This window comes from Gopherus flavomarginatus, chromosome 1 (genome assembly GCF_025201925.1).
Source record: "Gopherus flavomarginatus isolate rGopFla2 chromosome 1, rGopFla2.mat.asm, whole genome shotgun sequence".
Taxonomy (NCBI): domain Eukaryota; kingdom Metazoa; phylum Chordata; order Testudines; family Testudinidae; genus Gopherus; species Gopherus flavomarginatus.
Window position 1 is genome coordinate 213,984,149 of NC_066617.1, and position 15,702 is coordinate 213,999,850.

Here is a 15,702-nt window from a genome sequence, read left to right on the forward strand (position 1 = left end):
TGCTATGACTTCCCTGCACCCTCCTCCTTTCATGGCAGCACCCACTGCTGTTGATGGTAGGGGCCTGCAGCCTGTCTCATTTGCTGCTGTTCCCTGTGTGCTGCAGCTGCTGTAAGGAAGTACAGGATAAGGGAACAGGGACGGGGCAGTGAGAGCTGGGAGGAGGAGGGGCAGTTTCTGTGTTCTGCAGAAAAGCCAAAAGAGCGGCTCCGGGTCCCCCAGACAAAGGTGTATCAGTGAGGCCTGTGACTCAGGGCTAAAATTCAAGTGAAATCAGGAAAGCTGGTAATACACTTCTAGAGGAGGCACTCAGGTGACATTTGGCCCCACTTCCCTTTTCCTCTAGAAGGAATAGGGTAGACAAACAGCCACAGGTTTCTTGCCCCTCCCTGCACTTTCTTAGACAAGGGGTGAGTAATTCAGTCAGCTCAGGCAGTGAGAGTCAGAGAGAGAAAGGTTGGCACTGGAAGCATCACTACTGGCATCAGAGGGTTATTCTTTAAACTGGTAGGGAATATTCTAGTATACACCCCAGCGTCCAACCACACTAGATGAGCATTTAAGCTGCATGTTTCTACTAAAACAATCAGCAGTGACATAGTTAACAGTGCTGACCTCTAATGGGGCATTAGGCTTCAGAGTAAACACATTGTTTCAATCAGAGTGGCCAACCTGTGGCTCCGGAGCCACATGTGGTTCTTCAGAAGTTAATATGTGGCTCTGACTCCGGGGCTGGAGCTACAGACTCCAACTTTCCAATGTGCCGGGGGATGCTCACTGCCCAACTCCTGGCTCGGCCACAGGCCCTGCCCCGGCTCTATTCCTTCCTGCCCCCTCCTCTGAGTCTGCTTTGCCCTTGCTCCCCCAGAGTCCCCTGCACGCCACAAAACAGCTGATTGGGAGGTACAGGGAGAGAGGTGGAGGTGCTGATCAGCCAGGCTGCCAGTGGGTGGCAGGCGCTGGGAGTAGGGGGGCTAATATGGGGTTGCTGATATATTACTGTGGCTCTTTGGCAATGTACATTGGTAAATTCTGGCTCCTTCTCAGGCTCAGGTTGGCCACCCCTGGTTTTGACGGTTTGGCTAAGCACAAAGTTATTAGTTCACACCGTGAAGCCCATCTGACTCTATTACAACACATGTGGCTTGGTACCTTCCTGTGGCGTGCACTGGACTGACTGTGAAGTGAGCAACTTCCAAATGACCAGGCCACGTTCCTCTGCATGGAGCTAGCCAGGGGTGAGCTGGAGCCGTTCACACCAGTTCGCACGAACCGGTTGTTCAGTTCAGAAGCGGTTTTAGAACCGCTTGTTAACTGGCTTCCCTGCGAGGGAAGCTTTGATGGGTTTCGGCTGGGAAGCGTGTAATTCCTCCTCCCGGCCACCGGGGGCGCTGCGCTGCGGGAGCCATGTGGGCTGCCTCCTGGCCCTGTTGCTGCTGCTCCTCGGACCTCTGGCCCTGGGGCTCCGGCTGCTGCCTGGTGGGTTCCTGGCTGCTCTGCTGGTCCTGGGCTGCTCCCAGCCGCTCTCCTCAACCCCCGCCCGCGCCCCCTGCCCGCGCCCCCCCCGCCTGCACCCCCTGCCCGCACCCCCTTCCCACAGCCCCTGCCAGCGCCCCCTGCCCACGCCCCCTGCCCACAGCCAGCAGCTGTCTGCACCCCCTGCCCACAGGCAGCCCCTGTCGCAGCCAGCCCATGCCACACTCCCTGCCTCCAGCTAGCCCTGCCCTACGCCCCTATCTGCAGCCAGTCCCATGTCCACTGGTGCCCTGCAGTTCCCAGGGCAGTAACCCTGCACACTTGCTTCAATGAGGGGGGACAGGGAGCAGCTGGGACCCACATGTGCACACCCTAGGTTGACCAGACAGCAAGTGTGAAAAATCAGGACAGAGGGTGGGGGAGTAATAGGAGCCTATATAAAAAAAAGACCCCAAAATCAAGACTGTCCCTATAAAATTGGGACATCTGGTCACCCTAGCACACCCCACGGGAGTGGCGGGGACCCACACATGTGAAATGGAGCTCATTTCTAGTTCAGGCCCATCTTTTTAAAAAAGAACTTTAGGTAGGGTTAACATACATCTGTATTTTCCCAGAGATGTCAGGCTTTTTGGTTCTTAAATTGCTGTCTGGGCAGAATTTTTAAAATTTAAAAATTCCTCCCGGGAAAATACGGACGTACAGTAACCCTATTGGTACAAAAAATACATACTGTGGCACATCCCTTAAATCAGAACTTTTTATAGGGAACCAGTTGTTAAGATTTTAGCAGCTCATCACTGGAGCTAGCTGTGATGTTACTGGGCCAGTCTGCCCATTTGTGAGCATCAAGCTCTGTGGCCAAACCAATTGCTGTAGTTTTGTGGTTCACATACCAGGTTGCCAACTTGTGTGATATTTAGGGGTTTTCTGGTTGTCCCAGCTCCTGGAATCATAGGACTATGTGAGAATCTCAGATATATATATTTTTTTAATTTTATTTTTTAGTGGAAGTGCCTAGCGCTCATGGCTGCAAAGAAAAGAAAAGCTGGAAAATGTGAACTCTAAAGGTTCAAAACCAGAAAGCAATTAAAAAAATTATTTGTATAAGCTCATGATTTTTAAGGCAATCCCATGATGGGGGGGCGGGTTCTGACTCACGATTTAGTAGTGTTTGGGGTTGGCAATATTGCTAGAGTAGGTGTGGGAAGGTCCATTGTGGCTGCTGTTGAGCTGAACATGTGCTTAGCCTTACACAAATTATCGCTGTGCTGAGTGAGTGCATTTTTGGCCACCAGGTCCCTTTGCCAGGAATCGTCCTGCTGCCTCGTTTTACCTCCTGAAAGTCCACTGAAGTCTGATGCCTGGGTGCAGCTAAGGTCAGAATTTGGCCTGGTTTCTCTATTGAAAAAAAATCTGCTTACTTCAGTATTTGTGATCCTCTCAGCAAGAATCTAGAGAATTTAGTAGGTTACTCAATCGGGTGAGGAATCTGTTTAACTCCTTCAGTGCAGCATTGGTGAAGTAAAAGACGGTTACTCACCTTTGTAACTGTTGTTCTTCGAGATGTGTTGCTCACATCCATTCCAGTTAGGTGTGTGCGCACCGTGCGTGCACGCTCGTCGGAAACTTTTTACCCTAGCAACTCCAGTGGGCCGGCAGGTCGCCCCCTAGAGTGGCGCCGCCATGGCACCCGATATATACCCCTGCCGGCCCACCCGCTCCTCAGTTCCTTCTTGCCGGCTACTCCGACAGTGGGGAAGGAGGGCAGGTGTGGAATGGATGTGAGCAACACATCTCGAAGAACAACAGTTACAAAGGTGAGTAACCGTCTTTTCTTCTTCGAGTGATTGCTCACATCCATTCCAGTTAGGTGAATCCCAAGCCATACCTAGGCGGTGGGGTCGGAGTGAGAAGTCGCGGCATGGAGCACTGCAGATCCGAAGGCCGCGTCCTCTCTTGACTGCTGGACCAGGGCATAGTGGGAAGCAAAGGTGTGGACCGATGACCAGGTCGCTGCCCGACAGATTTCCTGGATGGGCACACGGGCGAGGAAAGCCAGCGACGACGCCTGCGCCCTGGTAGAATGCGCAGTCACACGGCCCGTAGGAACGTGGGCCAGCTCATAGCAGGTCCTGATACAGGATGTTACCAATGAGGATAACCTCTGCGAGGAAATGGGAAGCCCCTTCATGCGGTCCGCTACTGCCACGAAAAGCTGGGGGGATTTGCGGAACGGTTTGGTCCTCTCCACATAGAACGCGAGAGCCCTACGGACATCAAGCGAGTGGAGTTGTTGCTCCCTGCCTGAAGAATGAGGTTTCGGGAAAAAAACCGGGAGGAATATCTCTTGGTTGACGTGGAAGGCTGAGACCACCTTGGGGAGAAAGGCAGGGTGTGGCCTCAGCTGCACCTTATCTTTATGGAAGACTGTATACGGGGGGTCTACCGTGAGAGCCCGGAGTTCCGACACCCGTCTAGCTGAGGTAACAGCTACTAGAAAGGCAGTCTTCCAAGAAAGATAGAGTAGGGAGCAAGTAGCTAACGGCTCGAAGGGGGGCCCCATGAGCCGAGACAACACCAGGTTAAGATCCCAGGTCGGGGCAGGGAGTCGGACGTTAGGGTATAGACTTTTCAGCCCCTTCAGGAATCTAGTCACCGTCGGGTGAGAGAAAACGGAGCGGCCATCCCCACCTGGGTGAAAGGTGGAGATAACCGCCAGGTGGACCCGCAGGGACGATATCGCCAGGCCCTGTTGTTTGAGGGACCAAATATAATCCAAAATATTGGCCACCGAAACTTCCATCGGGAGGAGACCTTTCTCCACGCACCAACAGGAGAAACACTTCCACTTGGCCGAGTATGTCGCTCTAGTGGAAGGCTTCCTGCTGCCCAAGAGTACCTCACGTACCGGGGTGGAGCAGCGCAACTCAGAACTGCTCAGCCACGCAGGAGCCACGCTGCTAGGTGCAGCGACTGGAGGTCCGGGTGACAGAGAGTTCCGTGGTCCTGGGTGATCAGGTCCGGGTGAAGGGGCAGGGGAACTGGGTCGGCTATGGCCAGGTCCAGCAACATGGGGTACCAATGCTGTCTGGGCCACGCCGGGGCTATCATGATCACGCGGGCCCTGTCCCTGCGCACCTTCAGAAGGACCCTGTGGACCAGCGGGAACAGGGGGAACGCGTAGAACAAGTGGGTCGTCCACGGAATAAGGAAGGCGTCCGCTATAGACCTGGGTTCCCGGCCCTGAAAGGAGCAGAACGCCTGGCATTTCCTGTTCCCCCTGGACGCGAAGAGGTCCACACGGGGACAACCCCACCTCTGGAAGATCGAGAGGGCGACGTCCGGGCGAAGGGACCACTCGTGCGAGAGGAAGGATCTGCTCAGGCGGTCCGCCAGCGTGTTCCGTACTCCGGGGAGGAAGGAAGCCGTGAGGTCAATGGAGTGGGCTATACAAAAGTCCCAGAGTCGCATCGCCTCGTGACATAGGGGAGAGGATCTGGTGCCGCCCTGCTTGTTGATATAGTACATGGTCATCGTGTTGTCGGTAAATACCGCGACACAACAACCCTGAAGCTGGTGACAGAACGTTTGACAAGCAAGGCGGACCGCTCTCAACTCCCGCATGTTGATGTGCAGCTTCACCTCCTGTGGGGACCACAGGCCCTGCGTTCTCAGGGTTCCCAGGTGGGCCCCCCAGCCGAGATCTGAGGCATCCGTCGTTAGGGACACCGAGGGCTGGGGCGGGTGGAATGGGAGCCCCGCACACACTACGGACTGGTCTAGCCACCAGCTGAGAGAATCCAACACCCCCTGGGGGATTGTGATCAGCATGTCTAGTGGTTGCCTTGCCGGCCGGTAATGTGCGATGAGCCACGACTGGAGGGGCCTCATGCGGAGCCGAGCGTATCCGGTCACAAATGTGCATGCTGCCATATGGCCTAACAGGGTTAGACATGTCCATATCGATGTCAAGGGGGCTGCCCGCAAGCGCTGAACGATCGCCGACAACGCCTGGAACCTTGGCAACGGCAGAAGGGCCCTGGCCACGGTGGAGTCCAGGACAGCCCCAATGAACTCCACCCTCTGCGAGGGGAGCAGGGTGGACTTGTCCACGTTGATCATGAGGCCCAAGGTAGCAAACAGGCCGGTGATCCTGCGGACGTGGCTGCAAACCTGTAGCTCCGACGTGCCCCAAAATAACCAATCGTCTAGGTAAGGGAACACGTGGATACGACTGTGCCGAAGATGTGCCACAACGGCGGCCATGCATTTTGTGAATACCCTCGGAGCTGTAGAAAGGCCAAATGGGAGGACTGCAAATTGGTAGTGAAGGCGGCCCACCACGAATCAAAGGAATCGTCTGTGGTGTGGCCATATGGCAATATGAAAATAAGCGTCCTGCATGTCGAGGGCGGCATACCAGTCTCCAGGATCCAGGGATGGAACAATGGTCCCCAGGGATACCATGCGGAACTTCAACTTCGCTAGGTACTTGTTGAGCTCTCGCAGGTCGAGGATAGGCCTGAGGCCTCCCTTGGCCTTGGGGATCAGAAAGTAGCGGGAATAAAACCCCTTGCCTTTCTCGTTTTCCGGAACCGCCTCTATAGCTCCTTTGTTGAGGAGCGTCTGTACCTCCTGCCGAAGGAATTGCTCGTGAGAGGGGTCCCTGAAGAGGGACGAGGAAGGGGGGCGGGAGGGAGGAAATGATACAAACTGCAGGCGGTATCCCGTCTGCACCGTGCGTAAGACCCAGCGATCGGATGTTATTTGGGTCCACGCCTGGAGGAAAAACGAAAGGCGGTTGGAAAACGGGGGGGAAGGATCCGTGGGGGAAACTGGTACTGCGCCCTCGGGCGCACCTTCAAAACGAAGGTTTGGGCCCAGGCGGGGGCTTGGAGGAGCTTTGATTCTGCCCCCCTTGGTTCCCCGACTGTCTGCGCCTTCCATTCCTGCCGCGGCGCCTATTAAGGTCCTGCCGCTGGCGGAACTGGGGGTATGGCCGACGCTGCTGCTGTTGTTGCTGCTGGAAGGGTCTGCGCTGCGTCCCAGGCGTGTGCATCCCAAGGGAGCGCATAATGACCCGATTGTCCTTAAGACTTTTCAGTCTGGGGTCTGTCTTTTCTGAGAACAGGCCCTGGCTTTCGAACGGGAGGTCCTGGATGGTGTATTGGAGCTCCGGTGGAAGGCCAGAAACCTGAAGCCAGGAGATGAGGCGCATCGTTACCCCCGAGGCGAGGGTACGGGCAGCCGAGTCTGCAGCGTCCAAGGAGGCCTGCAACGAGGTTCGTGCAACCTTCTTGCCCTCGTCAAGAATCGCCGCGAATTCTTGACGAGCCTCTTGTGGCAGCAGCTCTTTAAACTTGTCCGCTGCCACCCACGAGTTAAAAGCGTAGCGGCTAAGAAGGGCTTGCTGATTGGAAACCCTGAGCTGAAGGGCCCCAGCCGAATAGACCTTGCGGCCGAGGAGGTCCATACGCCTGGCCTCCTTGGATTTGGGGGCTGGGGCTTCCTGTCTGTGACGCTCCCTCTCGTTCACCGACTGCACCACCAGGGAACATGGTGTCGGGTGAATGTGGAGGTACTCATAGCCCTTGGAGGGGGCCATGTACTTCCTTTCGACGCCCCTCGCCGTAGGGGGGATGGAGGCCGGTGACTGCCAGATTGTATTGGCGTTGGCCTGGATCGTCCTAATGAAGGGGAGGGCGACCCTGGTGGGAGCATTGGAGGAGAGGATGCTGACGACGGGGTCCTCGATCTCAGAGACCTCCTCGGCTTGCAGGCTCAGATTCTGTGCTACGCGCCTGAGGAGGTCCTGATGTGCCCTGAGATCTAGCGGAGGAGGGCTATTGGAGGAAGTGCCAGCCACCGCTTCGTCAGGAGAGGAGGATGAGGAGACCCCTGGCAAGAAAGTGTCCAGCGGGGGGTCCGCCTCAGCCCTCGCCTCTGGCTCAGGAGGAAGACCAGGGTCTTGTTGCTTCGATCCTTCCTCCCCGTCCGGGGAGGGAGGGGGGCGGGACAACGACGCCTCCGGCACCCTGTGCTCTGCCGTTGCAGGCCTAGGAGGAAGCTGTTGGGGGCCCTGGGCTTGATGGTACGCCCAGAGTGTCCAGAACCCCCACTGCTGCGGACCCTGGTCCTGTTGCGGAGAGTCCTGGAAGAGAGCCGCTTGTCTGTCGGTGCCCAGCGCATATACGCTGTCCGCCTGTGATGACACCGACGGCTGTCTGGAAGGCCATAGAGGGGCCGACCGCGGCTGGTAAGAGTCTCCGCGGTCCGGCACCGAAGATGTTCTCGGTGCCGGGGACCGGTACCGGGAGTCATACCGGCACCGGGACCGGGTTCTGTCTCGGTGCCGGGATCTGGACCGGTACCGGCCGCTGTTTCGGTGCCGGGATCGGGACCGGGACCTGCCACCGACGCGGTGCCGGGAGGTCGACCGGGACCGGGACCTGCCACCAGCTCGGTGCCGGGAGGTCGACCGGTGCGCTGAACGACGGCGAGACTGGCTCCTAGAGTCCCAGTGTCGGTATCGGCTGCTGGAACCAGACCATGACCGTCTGGAGGCCGATCGGTGCTGCGAGTACGACCGGTACCGCCGAGGGGAGCGGTGCCGGGACTGCGAGCGGCGGCGGGATCTCGAGCGACCGTGGTGTCGGGACCTCGATCGCGAGCGTGAGTCCCGAGACGGCGCCGTCATCATGGGTTTGCCCCTGGACGCTACCCGCACCGGAGGTACCGGGGGTGGCGACTGAGTTGACTCAGTCAGGGCAATGAGGTCCCGTGCCGAGGCGAAGGTCTCTGGAGTGGATGGGACCAATAGCTCAACCCCAGATCTTATGGGGGAGCTCGGTGGGACCGGACTCGACGGACCCACCGGGCCCGGAGTCGACGGTGCCGGTAGCGCCGCGGCAGATGTCGATGCCGGGCGCTCCACTCGAGTCTGCCTGGCTGGAGTTGCAGACTTCGATGGTCTTGTTTCTGCACCCGGTGCCGGGGAAGGTCGGTGCCGGGGAGTCTTTCCGGTGCCGGTGCGATCCGGTTCCAGTGTAGAGATCACGGTCTGCGAAGCTGCTGGGTCAAGTGCCGCTTCCATTAGGAGAGTCCTAAGTCTCTGGTCTCTCTCCTTCTTTGTTCTGGGCTTAAAAGCCTTGCAAATGCGGCACTTGTCCGACCTGTGCGATTCCCCCAGGCACTTTAGACACGCGTCGTGAGGGTCGCTGGTCGGCATAGGCTTCTTACAGGCCGCACATTGCTTAAAGCCCGGCGAACCAGGCATGAGCCCGGTGCCGGGTGCCGGGAAGGGCTACGGCCCAAACCGGCTAACAACTATGTACAATATTATTTACACTATAAACTATATAACTAACTATACTTAACCACTAACTAACAACGGTAGAACAAGGAGAGCTAGGGACGTGGAGGACAGCAATGCCGCGCTCCACAGTTCCAACGACCGACACGGCGGTAAGAAGGAACTGAGGAGCGGGTGGGCCGGCAGGGGTATATATCGGGTGCCATGGCGGCGCCACTCTAGGGGCGACCTGCCGGCCCACTGGAGTTGCTAGAGTAAAAAGTTTCCGACGAGCGTGCACGCGCGGCGCGCACACACCTAACTGGAATGGATGTGAGCAATCACTCGAAGAAGAACTATTGATATTGCTCAAAAGCTGACGATGGGAAAGTGATACTTCCAGCTCAAGCCCCACCAGAATCCACATCAAGATTGCTTCTAAATATGGCTCTTTCTTGTGTGGGTGTTCTGATTAGCAATGAGTCCCATGACAGTTATGGGTTTCTTTGCATATCATTATGTCTGTCAGTAGGGGCAGAATGGATTTTAAGTTGTCACTTGACAGCACTAATTGCTGCAGTTAAAAACCTCTTTCAATTTATTTTAAACCTACCTTTGAAAATAATGGAATTACTTTAATGGAATTTAATACCCTAAGAGAATAGCATAGCTGAAGTCGACGTATCTTATTTTGACTTACCTCCCGTACTCACGGCGCTGGATCGATGGCCACGACTCCCCTGTCCACTCCACTTCCGCCTCTCGCCCTGGTGGAGTTCCGGAGTCAACAGGAAGTGCGGTGGGGATCGATTTATTGTGTCTAGATGAGACGCAATATATCGATCCCTGATAGATCGATCGCTATCTGCCGGATCAGTGGGTAGCGATCGATCTATCAGGGATTGATCGCTACCTGCCAATCCAGCAGGTAGTGTGGATGTACCCTAAGACACCTTCAGCCAAATTCTGTTCTCTGTTGAAGCCATGAAAATGCAGAGTAACTCCACTGACTTCAGTTGGTTTAAATTTTACACCCAGACTCTTGAGAGCAGAATTTGGCCCTGCTGCCCTTTACAAGCACTGTATGCAGTGTTGCTGTAGCAGTGTAGAAGTTGGTCCAATAAAGCTATTACCTCACCCACCTTGTCTCTTTACAAGTAATAGCATTCATAAGGTTTGTGGTACCCAGAGACCATGCAGCTGTGCACTAAGATTATCTGACAGTCTATCTACATTACAGCAGTGTAGTTACTGCAGTGGAACTGTTCCTATGTAGCACTGTAATGTTGATAGAAGGTTTGTTCCCATAGATGTAGTTAATCCGCCTCTCCAAGAAGCAGTCAGTAGGTGGATGGAAGAATTCTTCCATCAGCCTATCTGCATCCACACCAGGGATAGGTTGACCTAATTACGGCATGCAATGTGTGGAATTTTTTCACAGCCCTGAGCAATGTAGCTCAGTCAATCTAATTTTTAAATGTAAATGAGGCCTAAGCCTCTTACTGCCCACTTGGAAAGTGTTCAGTTTCATAGCCCTTCCTGTCAGCAACTAGAGCTAATATATTTTGACTCTTAGTTTCTATTAGACAGAGGTATCTGGAGAGGTATTTTTGTAAACTTCATCTGACTTGTTGCTGTGCATATAACCCCTGTGGTGTGCTGTTCAAAGGAAATATGACACAGCCATCTTGCTAACCCTTATCTGGGCACCTGGATGTGGTTCAGTGCATCGTGGCCTGGGTCCACACCTGCATTTATGTGGACAATAGCGCTGCGGTACAGAGGCTGGTATGCAATTCGGATTGAGAGAAAGACACACTTTTTGGGAGCTCTTGCTTGGGAACTGCAAAGTTTCAAATGAGCAGAACAGATGGCGGCTGCAACCTTGGGCAATGTTTTTACAAACCTAAAGGAGATGTTTCAAAAATGCATGTATGAAGTTTATTTGGCATGTTGAGCTATTAAACTATTTATTTAAAGCCAGGAAATGACCTACCCAGGACATTATGTACAGTACTGCACATGCACCACACATACACTCCAAATAAACATCTGCCTTCCAAACTCCAATTTAGCACCCAACCCGGTTCCCCCCCAGGAAAATCTGGGAAAATAAGTGAGGCCTGCATCTTTCATTGAAGGTCACCAATTTTGTCAGATGAAAGGGGGGCGAGGGGGAAATGTCACACCAAGCCCCTCCCATTTAAAAGCCATTAGCTGTTAGCTTGGCGGCTCAACTGATTATAGCTGCCCTGGTATCTCAAAGTTGTAAGGACTCAAATCATTTAGGCCAAACTAACCTTAAATTTCACCTGGAAATCAATTTGTAGCTAATGCAGAGCATGCTGCATAGGGGTAATAGGCTCCCAATTTGAAATGGCCCTTGGTACAAAAAGTAAGTGCATTCAGTTGCAATTTCCAAATAGATTTAAGGTGTATCCCTCTGTGGTTCACACAACTAATCTAACCTCCAAGAGGAAAAGGCCTGGGGTGCCCCCAAAAGAAAATCACAAACAGACTCTTAGCAGCTGCTGCTAACAGGACATGCAGAAGCAGCTGGAGAACACACCAGGCCTCATGTGAGTAACAAGTTACTCAGCCAACCCCCGTCAAGGAAACTGATCTCATCTCTGGCATTTCTTCAAAACTTCTCCCCCAGCTTCAAAGCCCCACCTCAGTCTTATTCGGAACGGGTCTCCATGGGCTAGTTCTCACTCAGGCCTCAGCCTCTGCTGGACACTGGGCAAGCTTTAGTCTATTGTTTTTGTATCAATGTAAAATTGAAAGTAACTAGTCAGAGAACATTTCCTGCACCAGCCGTGTTGGATGCGCTAGAAATAGAGGGCCAGACCCTGAGCCCAGTAAAGGCAGCTGCAAGACTCTGGTGATGCAAATAGGGTGACCAGACAGCAAATGTGAAAAATCGAGACGGGGGTGGGGGGTAATAGCAGCCTATATAAGAAAAAGACACAAAAATCAGGACTGTCCCTCTAAAATCAGGACGTCTGGTCACCCTAGATGCAAAGCTGCCTAAAACCTGACTCAGCTGGCCAGGGAATGATTCCCTCTATATAAGGAAATCATACAGGAGCACAGAATTACCATAGTGGCTCCCCTGACACCCCCCCAGTGGCCTCAGCAAAGAAGTGTGTGGCTGGGGAAAGCAGATGTTGCCAAAGCATCTCTTTGCTTGAGTGACCCTTGACTGCCAGCCCAGCCCCTGAGGAACAGTGGGCAGCTGTTTTACTTTATGCCAGAGATCAGGGCTTGTGTACTTGGCTCAACAGGGTTGAGGGAGGGTGTATAGGCAGCTTAAAGCTGCTATGATGCAGTTGAAGAGCTGACCCATAGAGATGGGTTTATCTGTATAATGAAAGCAGTGCAACCCCCGACTTCAACAGCCCCACTATCCACAGTCATAGAATGGAACCCTGGTGCACCCTGCAGATGAGTAATTAGCTGCTGCTGTCTTCTAGGATGTATGAGAAAGAAAGGAATGGGCTCACTCCATAACAACTCCATCTACCTCCCTAGGCTGGCCAAGTTGGCCAGCACCTCTTTATCCTCCATTGTGTCAAAGGCACCCAACAGATCTAAAAGAATCAGCATCTCCATCCATCCTCAGAACCCCTTGATAGCCAGCCAGTGTAGTCTGAGGGTCGCCAACTTTCTAATAGCACAAAATCAAACACCCCTGCCCGTTCTCTGAGGCCCCACCCACTGTTCGCTCCCGCCTCTCTCCCTCTGTCGCTCACTCTCCCCCACCCTCACTCACTTTCACTGGGCTGGGGGTTGGGGTGAAGGGGGGGCACGAGGGCTCCAGCTGGGGGTGCAGGCTCTGGGGTGAGGCTGGGGATGAAGGGTTTGGGGTGCAGGAGGGGACTCCAGGCTAGGACAGGGGGTTAGGTGCAGGGGGTGTGAGGGCTCCGGCTGGGGGTGCAGGCTCTAGAGTGGGGCTGGGGATGAGGGGGTTTGGGTGCAGGAGAGTGCTCTGGGCTGGAATCAAGGGATTTGGAGGGCGGGAGGGAGATTGGGGCTGGGTTTGGGGCCAGGGAGGAGGTTGGGGTGCAGACTCCAGGCCATGCTTACCTCAAGCAGCTCCCGGGAAATAGCGGCATGTCCCCACTCTAGCACCTACATGGAGGCACAGCCAGGCGTCTCTGCACGCTACCCTGTCTGCAGGCACCCCCGCAGCTCCCTTTGGCCGTGACTCCCAGCCAATGGGAGCTGCAGGGGTGGAGCTTGGGGAGGGGTTAGCGTGCAGAGCCTCCTAACTACCCCTATGCATAGGAGCCGGAGGGGGGACATGCCGCTGCTTCCCAGGAGCCGCATGGTGTGGAGGCTAGTAGGGAGCCTGTCAGCCCCGCTGCGTGGCGCATCTAACCCGACAGTCAACAACCTGGTCACCCTATGTAGACTCTGTATGTCATATTTTTAAAACAGCTGTTCCCTGGCTGAAATATTCTCTGAACTATTCTTTTCAGGAAAGCAGAGAGCATTCTGGGAAAGAAGTAGCCTAGAATGCTCGCCGCTTGCAGCACAGTGCTTCAGCACTACGGCTCCATCTTCAAGATGGAGGAAATGTTGGAGCCTTCTGAGAAAGAGGCAATGTTGGTGCTGAGGGTCCCAATTCCTGATGAGTTCAAGAAAGCTTTATTAGAAACAATACTCAACTTGCTGGATAAAGTTACTTTGTCCAGGCCTCCTTTGGAGTCTTCAGGGACATTCTTAAATTCCTGTGTAATAGGCAGAGTGGCTTTTTGCCTAATTACTCTCCATATTCTGCATTCTTAGGCCTTCTTGTTTGGGACAAAATGGTTATGTTTAATTTATTATCTAGCAATATGCAAACACATTCAGCAACACTTCACAACGACTAGGCATTTCCTAGCTTAGTTGGTACTGAGGCTATTAATCCTTGTAAAGCTGCTGTAATAATTGTACACAGGCAATTTATAATGAAATCAGACAAATCACTGGGAAGCTTCTGTTGAAAAATCCCTGCTATGTTAAATGTGTATGTTCCAAGGCATGGTTCTGCTAGAAGTTGTCCTCAAGGGTGCTGGAACAGGAGAGGTCGAGGTAGGGGTGAAAGTGAGCTGGTACGTGCTGGTACGGCATACCGGTAAGAACCCACACCAGCCCGTATGCAGCCCACAGCTGCCACGGCAGCGCTTTAATGTCCCTGCCCCTTTTGCCTCTCCCATTGGTGGCCCTGCTGGTAGGGTCCATACTGGCAGAGGGGGAAGCAACGTTAAAACGCTGCTGCAGCAAAGGATCCTGCAGCACTTTAACATCCCTGCCCCTTTTGCCCCTGTCCCCAGCCACTGATGGGAGCAGGGGGGCAAAGGGAACAGCTGCCCCGGGGCCAGTGATTTAAAAGGGCCTCACTGGAGCCCCGGGCGGCGAGGGCCAGGTGGCCTGGAAGGACTGGCTGGGGGTGCTGACCCCTCCCAGCCCCACCCCTTCTGCTTGAGGCCCCGCCCCTTCCGGGGCCAGATCCTGTCTCAGCCCCGTACCAGTAAGTGACTGGAGTTTCTTTCACCCCTGGGTCGGGGCCATGGCCCCACCACTTTTTAAAGTGCTGAGACTGGGGCGGGGGGAGAGGGGACAGAGAGGAGTGAGCCGGGGACAGGGGCTCAGGGGATGGGGTGCTGTGAGGGTGGGGGCTTGGGAAAAAGGTGTGGCATGGGGGCAGGGGCCCGGGGACAAGGGTTGATGTTGGGGCAGGGCCACAGTTCAAGCGCTGGTGCCCCCCCCACGTTTAGGAAGCTTTCACTGCTCCTGGCTGACCTGTACTGCGTGTGTAATCAAGAGACGTTTGCTTTATTCCCTTCACTGCCATTCTCTTGCTCCTTTGCAGTGGGCAAAATACTAAGGGTACGTTTAAACTAGAGTGGCACAGCTATGGTACCATAGCGCCGGAGTACAGATACTTCCTACATAGATGGAGTAGGGGGGAGTTCTGTCGATGTAGTTAATCCTCCTCTCTAAAAGGGGGTAGCTAGGTTGATGGAAAAAATGTTCTATCAACCTGGTAGCATCTACATAGGGGTTAATTCAACCTAACTACAGCGCTCAGGCTGCAAACTTTCTCACAGCCCTGAGCAATGGAGATAGGTAGATCTAATTTGTAGACTAGACCTTAACTTCTTGGTGTCGCCCTGTATATCCAGAAAATGGGGATCATGCCATTCTTATCCCACTGACCTCTGTAAAGCCAGTTTGGGGCTGTGTGTTCATATATGTCTGTACATGGGGCTCCAGTCTTGATTGGCGCTTCTGTGCGCTATTGAGCATTAAAAAATAAATAAGAAATACTGTACTGGAAAAATTTCATGGTATAAAACAGTGCTCTATAAGTAATAGTATCAGAGGGGTGGCTGTGTTAGTCTGGATCTGTAAAAAGCGACAAAGAGTCCTGTGGCACCTTATAGACTAACAGACGTATTGGAGCATAACCTTTCGTGGGTGAATACCCACTTCGTCGGACGCATGTAATGGAAATTTCCAGAGGCAGGTATAAATATGCAGGCCAGAATCAGTCTGGAGATAACGAGGTTAGTTCAATCAGAGAGGATGAGGCCCTCTTCTAGCTGTTGAGGTGTGAACACCAAGGGAGGAGAAACTGCTAGAAGAGGGCCTCATCCTCTTTCACTAAAATATCAAGTCTCGCAAACTCCCTCTTAAAAATGATTTCCAGGGATTTTCTCCTTTACCTGAGTAATAAATTATAAAAGCAGTGATCTTGGAAATATAAAATTTGTTTTTGTGATATGCTTATTACACACTATTTATTAATAATTATTATTTATCATTACATTACATTATTACATTATGAAAATGGCAACACTATTCCAAGATCTCACTTTCATAGCTTGTATCACTTTGAATAAGCCTGTTATAAGACAAGGCTTCTATGTTTCATCAAG